Below are 8,480 nucleotides of genomic sequence, written 5' to 3'. Positions count from 1 at the left end.
TCACTCTGCCAAACATCGATAATCTTTCTGGCCTAAAAATATCACAATTCACACATCAGAAAATAATATTCAGAAAGTTAGCCTCCTTTCCCTCACTCTCTTCCATGAGATTAAAAGAAAAAGGAAATAAAATCAGACATCTCAACATTCATCTTTAGCAAGATTGTTTAAGATGGATGTTTCTTAATTTTTGCCAATTCTCTTGAAATGTAATGGTATCAGACATGGGAGGCCTTGCTTTCCTGTCCTTTTCTGGCTTATTAAATTCTTCTAAAATGCAACAGCATATTGTTACATATTTCCCATCACCTCCACATATATGCTCTGTCAGAGCTGTCTTTCTGCAGCTCTGTGCTCCAGGCAGTATCATGATCCCAAGTGGCACAGGCATAGAGCAAAGTGTTAACTGAGGGGGCAGAACACGGGACATTGCAAATTTGGCATCCCCGAAAGGTCTAGATGTGGATGGAGCGTGTGGCCATTCTCCACTTGCCCGTTAGAAGTCTATCGTCATAGCTCGTGAATGACTAGCAGTGTTATTTTCCAAAACTCACTTTATTTAAAAAAAAGCCAAATTCTCTCAGACACAGCAATTAAGTTAGCCTACATTTGCACATAAACCTAATGCACTAATTGGCAAGTTCATTTGGATCTCCAAATAGCACGTACACCTGTTTCTCAGTGTGTGAGACAAATAATTACCTTTGCTTGCAACTCATTTTAATGAATTTTAAGAGAAAAAAACCCATAATTGATTTTCTTTGGAAAGTTCTAGATTATCAAGGCACTGACTTTTGCTGAATACATCAGATGTGTTTGATTTTTAAAAAGGCCTTCAAGGTAATTGAAATCTCACTGCCTTGTAGAACAGGGAGGAGTAAATGGAAAAAGAGGAGGAACAGGGAGAAGGGGATAGTATTTTACATCAAGGGAGAACTTTCCAAAACTATGTCAAAAAGCTTTCTGAGAAAATGGATGTGAATTTACTGGCTGAACAAGTCTGACCCCATCCATCACCATCCAATGAATGATAGATTGTTCAATACAAGATGTTTGCTTTTTCTATGTTCCCATATTTGACACTTAAAGGAGACAGAAAAACATAGAAACCCTTCAAAGACAAGCCTTTTACTACAGCAATTACTCCTGAAATATATGTGAGTGACAGAAAGCTTGGAAGACTATTTTCTGAAAATCATGTGGCATTTTATAAGGAAACTAGATCATGAGGAGGTTTACTTACTCAGATAAATTATAAATCACTGGCACCATCTATACAACACACTGAATGAAAAAACACAAATTTAAAAGTCATTGACTACAGGGGTTAATTGATAGCCACCTGTTGCTCTGGCTAAGCCATGAGAACAATACCATGGGAAGAGAATAAAAGCAAGATATAGCAACTATGTATAATCTAAACAAAAAGTCCATCGGGCTGATTAGTTGGGATCAGCATGCCTTGCTGAGCTAAGGAGGTACATACTGTGGATGGAGAACCAGGTCAGTGCAAGGTCAGAATGCTGCTTGCAACATGCACTGATTGTTCTTCCATGTTCATGCAAGGACTGCTTCCCCTGGCTGTGTGATGCCCTTGGTACTGGGAGACAGCATAAAAGTACAAAGAAGAACATTAACTCTGGGACATGACTGGGGGCATGGGAACCTTATGCTATCTAAAAACCAGATACTTTCTGCATACCAAGAGCTCAGTAAAAGCGATGTGGAATCAGTCAGTGGGGCTCTCGATCCTAGAGGTCTTGAGTCCCCCCGTCCCATATTTAAAACTTTAATTCTGTTTCTAGTTTTCTTTTTCCAAACTGTGCATCGACCACTTTTGATCCCTACCTACTGCACTGGCCACAGCAATTGACGAGAAGTGGCAGTTTAAAATGGCTATCTGTTCAGTTTAGTCGCTCAGTCATGTCCAACTCTTTGCGACCCCATGAACTGCAGCACACCAGACCTCCCTGTCCATCATCAACTCCTGGAGTCCACCCAAACCCGTGTCTATCGAGTCAATGAAGCCATCCAACCATCTCATCCTCTGTCATCCTCTTCTCCTCCTGCCCTCAATCTTTCCCAGCATCAGGGTCTTTTCCAATGAGTCAGCTCTTCGCATCAGGTGGCCTAAGTATTGGAGTTTCAGCTTCAGCACCAATCCTTCCAATGAACACCCAGGACTGATCTCCTTTAGGATGGACTGGTTGGATCTCCTTGCAGTGCAAGGGACTCTCAAGAGTCTTCTCCAACACCACAGTTCAAAAGCATCTAGGAAGTTACTTTTTATAATATCAGTGAGATGGTCAAATAAATATCGATGCAGTTATATAAACTCAATGGGATTGGTATATATAATTTTTCCAGATACAATGCTGGCTTCATAAATGTACTTAGTACTATTAATATTTAGCCTTTGATACTTTAAGTCTTCTACTGAGTTTCTCTAATAGATGTTTCCAATGACACTACTCAGTAGTTGAATTTCCCCAAGATTTTATCTGATATTTTAATCATGTTTTGCTCTTTTTTTTTAATAAAGTATCTGAGGATTCCCATATGGTGGTAAAATACAAGAAACATACTTTTTGCTGAAGATAAAGCAGATTCCAACAGGAATGCAGTGTAAAATTGTTACTCAAAAGGCAATGCTTAAGGCCTTTATCTTAGTTTGAATTCCTCTGATAGCATAACCTGAAACAAGGCCTGGGATGTGGGTGATTTCACTGGGAGATAATAGAAAGCAAGTGTAATGGAGTGGAAAGAGTGAGAAAGGGCAACAAAAAAAAAATTGGATCATTCCTTAATAAGCTGGTTACCTGTGTCCACAGCTGGGTCTTAGTACCCAAGGGCCTTCCAAGGAGTCATGTGGAAGGTGCCCTAGAACTATCCCTCCAAGGAGAGAAGACTGGGGCCTTTATCCACCAGCCTACTCTCCTCCATTCTATAAGGGTTACTTCAGAGAGTATTAACCCTCTAATTAACCTGCACAAACTCACCAAGGATAAGAAAATCCCCACGGCTTCCGGGAAAGCCCAGAGGCAGTAAAATGTGCTGTGTTATTCATGCTTGAAGTGCACTGTTGCCTGGGCATCCAGCTGCAGTTAAAATCAAAAGTGGCCAAGGGTTGCGATGCAGGCCTCAAAGGCATCAGTTATAACCACTGCATTTCTTTTATCTCCTTGTATGTATTGCACTTCCCTGGTGGCTCAGATGGTAAAGAATCTGCCTGCAATATGGGAGAGGTGGGTTCAATCCCTGGGTCGAGAATATCCCCTGGAGAAGAGAATTGCTACCCACTAAAGTATTCTTGCCCGGAGAATCCCATGGACAGAGGAGCCTGGAAGACTACAGTCCATAAGATTGCAAAGGGTTGTTTATGACTGAAGTGACTGAGCTCTTACACATGTAAGGCACTAGTAAAGGACTTTGAGATAAAAGGCACTTGGAGCTTTGAAATCAGACCTGTATGTGAAAGCAGTCTCTAACATCATTAGATGTTCAGCACTGGGAAAATACATCAGTCTTCCTAGGAGATGCTAGTATCCATCTTCTGAGGCTGTGATCATGATTAAATGACCTAAGACACACAAAACATCTGACACACTGCAAGTGTTCATGAGTGATAGTTCTTATTGACTTGCCCCATCTGTAGTGATACTATCACACTCATTTCATGCTTTCTTTTATTCATCAGATTATCAAGTTTTTAAGTTTCAGTTTAAACTATTAGTTACTCGGGAAAGATGTCATTAACTCACAACACTAGATTAAGCACCTTAAAAGAGACTACTGAGTTTCTCCATGCTGCTAAGTCGCTTCAGTCGTGTCTGACTCTGTGCAACCCCATAGACAGCAGCCCACCAGGCTCCCCCGTCCCTGGGATTCTCCAGGCAAGAACACTGGAGTGTGTTGCCATTTCCTTCTCCAATGCATGAAAGTGAAAAGCGAAAGTGAAGTTGCTCAGTCATGTCCAACTCTTAGCGACCCCATGGACTGCAGCCTACCAGGCTCCTCTGTCCATGGGATTTTCCAGGCAAGAGTACTGGAGTGGGGTGCTTTTGCCTTCTCTGGAGTTTCTCCATAGGCCTTTTTTTTTAACACTTGAGTTGCTTGTTACTAATTATATATATTTAGGCTAAACTGTTAGCTCCACGATGGAGGCAAATGTCCACCTTGCTTTCTAGGACTATCAATGAATATTTCTTGAATTGTATTGATATCTCTTAATAATATATTAAGGAATTCAATAAATTTTTTACTTCTTAGCTTCCCCTGATTGCAGAGATCATATGAAATCTTGGCTACTAAGAACACTTACAATATCTTACATACTAGCAATACAATCTGTATTTCATCAATAAGCTTTACTGCCATAAATAGATCTTGATGCAATTTTTATTTTGATTCTAGAGCACACAGTTGAAATTAAGCCTAAGATGATACTTATTCTTCTTCCATAAGCATTTGTCTACCTCACCACAGACCACTGCCCCATCCAGTTTCTTAGATAAAGATATAAAAAAGTGATCAACAGCCCAAGTGAAGAAAAGCACCAAAATATAGGTGGAGAAGGGCTGGTGGGTGGGAATTTCTGCCCTCCATTCTCCAGAATGGTCTTTTTCCAAACCCCCAGATGAACTGAAGCAGATTGGAGAAACCCTAGTTCTTTCCTGCTTTGATGATGGAATGGGTACAAACTTAGAGACTGCTTTTCTCAGAGGCCTATTTTCAGAAAGGAAGAATTTGTATGTATTAGTCTTGAATCTCAACCTCCTGAGGAGTCCCTGAAGCCTGACATTTCCTTGCATTAATTTCTAAATGTAAACAAAAGAACAAATGCTAGTGTTTTCTCCCCTCTAGGTCGTTCCTCTCATTCAAACCACCACATTAACTTTTGCTGATGTTGTTCTTGTCTCTAATGTTTTTTCTGGATTTTCTGATTTGGTTTCCTAGTCTTAACTTGAGTTCATGTCTTCATCCACTTGCTGATATTTATCAAATATCAAGTATGGTACGATTCACTTTTTGGCCCTGGACCCTCTCCCTGAAATGCATCATGACATCTGAGCCCATCCTAGCTTCCTCCACACCCAGACTCATTTAAGCATTCACCTTGCTGACACTGGATAGATGTTTTATGTTCTCTCCTGGGTCTCAGAAATGGCAGACTTGGCTTAAACTATTTATTTTCTGTTTGGTTTTAATCATTCAATTTCCAATTCTTTAGGAATTAATCTCTAATAGGTGAAATTATTGGCATAATTCTTCTCTCAGCATCCAGCCCTGTCAAATCACATGTCTGACTTGCCCAATTCATCAAAAGGGGAATTGATGTGGAGTTAGTGACTAGGTTGTCAGCATTACTGATCCTTTCCCAATTACACTGATTTAATTATCTTCACACATTGCTTATATGGCCTGGATGAATATTAGCTACACAGAATTACAATGGTATTGAAAAGAACCATCTTACTGGGTGTACCATAAATGCTTCCCAGTTAATCGGTGAGACTATTTTTGCTCCAGGGATTATTAGCATGAACAAACTATTTTGCATACAATGAGTGCTCAATAAATGTTTGTTAAGTCAAACCCAGTGTTTTCTAAATGTTTCAACAACTCTAAAGTGCAATACAATGTAGCATTATTTGGCATTTGATTTGGAGCCAGGCTTTCTGTAGCCTGTAACATTTTATGTAGGCTGTAATCACACTCATTCTGTTTTGAAACTCAGACAGTCATAAAGCTGGAGATCACTTCAAAATCAACCAGCTTTTCACACAGCTGCCATACTGTCTTGTGTAATATTTCAGATATGGAGAATATTCTGTTGGAAAAAGTGGCCTCTGCCAAATGATGTAATGAGAATGCCGATAGTCCCAAACAGGGTTAACAGAAAAATGTTTCATATTTGCAAAGTATTTAGATCACATCACCGGGCCTGACAACAATACCTACAGTGGTTGGCAAAATGATTACAGTAGTTTGAACCATTAGAATCCATAGGGGGACTATTCTAATATAGTTGCTCAGAATTACTCACATTAAGGTAGCATTAGAAGATCCTGTCAACTATCAGCTGATGGGTCTTTTTAAAGAGAAAAAAATCATTGAATGAATAAAGCAATGAAATATGTATCTCAGTAGTAAATATGAATGACTGTTAAGGCATTGTGTGAAATGAAGACAGTTTGAGCTGGAACATTGTCACAGCACATGGTAACAATCTGTGGAGACCATTACTCAAAGCCAGGGTCTCTGTTGTAGATGTCTTTTTCTGAGAACTGTTAAGACACATCAGGATTTGCTGTTTATGGAGATACCTCTAAAATGTATCTCAAAGCAAAGGTGCAAGGAAAAGGAAATAAAGGGGTTCTCTAAACAAAGTCTTTTAAAGAATATGGGCTTCTGTACTTATTCCTGATGAATCGCCACACATATCAAAGGCTGGGAGAGGGCTTCCCTAGTGGTCTAGTAGTTAAGAATCCACCTGCCAAGTCAGGGGACACAGGTTCTATCCCTGGGCCAGGAAGATCCCACGTGCCACTGTGCAGCTAAGTCCGTGAGCTACAGCCACTGAACCTGTGCCCTAGAGCCCGTGAACCACAACTGCTGAGCCCACATGTCACATCTACTGAAGCCTGCGTGTCTACAGCCTGTGCCCGGCAACAAGAGCAGCTACTGCAATGAGAAAGCCCGCACACCGCAACAACGAGTGGCCCCCACTCACCGCAACCAGAGAAAGCCTGCATGGAGCTACGAAGCCCCAACACAGCCAAAAATAAATAAATAAATAAAGGTTGGGAGAAATCCTGCAGTAAAAAAATCATTTTCACTTTCTTTCACCTATTAGGTCCTTCCTGCTTCTTTTCACTTAATCTGTTTCATCAAATCAACATCCCATGAACATAATTTTCTTTATACACTTTGGGAGATGCTGCTCCAGAGTGTAATCCACAAGTGAATGGGACACTTGAACATTTCAAGTGATTCTCCTCTTTTCATTGACAATATTGAAAGGCCTTTTAGACCCAAGAGGGCCTTTATTACACACCTCATGATTTGTAAACAGCTAGTTTAATCAAATAATCCATTATAGGCTTGTCTCTGATTATAACATCTGAGCTACTGTAATGCTACTTTCTTGCTAAATATGGAACTCCAAGGATTGTCTAACTTAGTGTCTAACTTAGGTTTTACAATTAAATATTTAACCTGTTGACTGTTTTTATCTAGAGGAGAGAACAACTCTTACCTTTGTGTCTCAGAATATACTTTATTATTGGTATTTAGGCAATATGATTGCTTAATTTTAGGATTATTTTGATTTATATTATTCAAAAGCTTACTGTATTACAGTTGATAAACTACACACCAAGAATATAAAGATGATCGTGTCACAGACCCTGACCCAAGAGGTGTACAGTAAAGAAGAAAATTTTAAAAACCAATCATATCATGATGACAATACTTTGTAGGTCATTGCAAAAATATTGTAACACACTGACATGATAAGTGCTGTTTTGAAGGACTTGAGAGCAATTCAAGAGGATGATAAACAAAAGGTGACTGTGTATTCTCCAAGTCAAAAAGTCATTTATTTAAAAATAGACATTTAAAATAGTTATTGAGCACCTGCTTTATGCTATACAGACTTCTATGCATTAGAAGGACACTGTGAACAAAAGGGACAAATACATTTGCTTCACAGAGATTATTTTTTAGTGGTAAATAAAGACTATCTGTGAGAAAAATACATGAACAAAAATGAATAAAGCACATATTCATCTAGAAAATGATAATTACTAAAAATAAAGAGGGCGAGAAAAGCAATCTGAAGAATCTGTGGCAGTAGACAAAGGTGCAATTATAGATAAGATGGCCAGGGAAATCCTCAGTGAGGTGACTTTTGAGTAAAGTCCTGACAGCAGTGAGCGGACAAGCCCTGGGAACGTATGGACACAGTTATTCCAGGCAGCGGGAGCCGTGAGGGCTAAGATCATAAGCTGTGCAGCTGCCTAACATGTGTGAGGCAGTGAAGAGGCCAGTGTGGTTGCAGCAAAGGAGAGTGAGAGAGTAAAGGGAGATGAGGCCAAGGAGCGAGGGGTCCAGGCCTCTTGGGCCACAGTAATGATTCTGGCTTTTACTTAAGTAAGATGACGAGTCATGGGTGCTGAGCAGAGAAGCACCATGATCCAATTTAGATAATGTTAAATATAGCAGTCATATTGGCATGTTGAGAGTAGATGTAAGGAAAAGTAAAAGTAAAATAAAAGAAATACATTAGGACATTATTAAAATATACAAATGAGAGTCAATGGAAAATCAAGTCACAGTAATAGTTTGGAATCTGAGTACACTTTGAGGGATTTACTAGTCAGACATGACTTTAGCAATTTAGCACAGAGAGTGTGAATTAAAAAATTAAGTCAAAATCACTCCACATTTCTTAATGGAGTTGCCAGCAACTAAGGCAA

The sequence above is a fragment of the Capricornis sumatraensis genome, chromosome 19 (assembly GCF_032405125.1).
Source record: "Capricornis sumatraensis isolate serow.1 chromosome 19, serow.2, whole genome shotgun sequence".
Classification (NCBI taxonomy): Eukaryota; Metazoa; Chordata; class Mammalia; order Artiodactyla; family Bovidae; genus Capricornis; species Capricornis sumatraensis.
Note: the sequence above shows the minus strand (reverse complement) of the source record.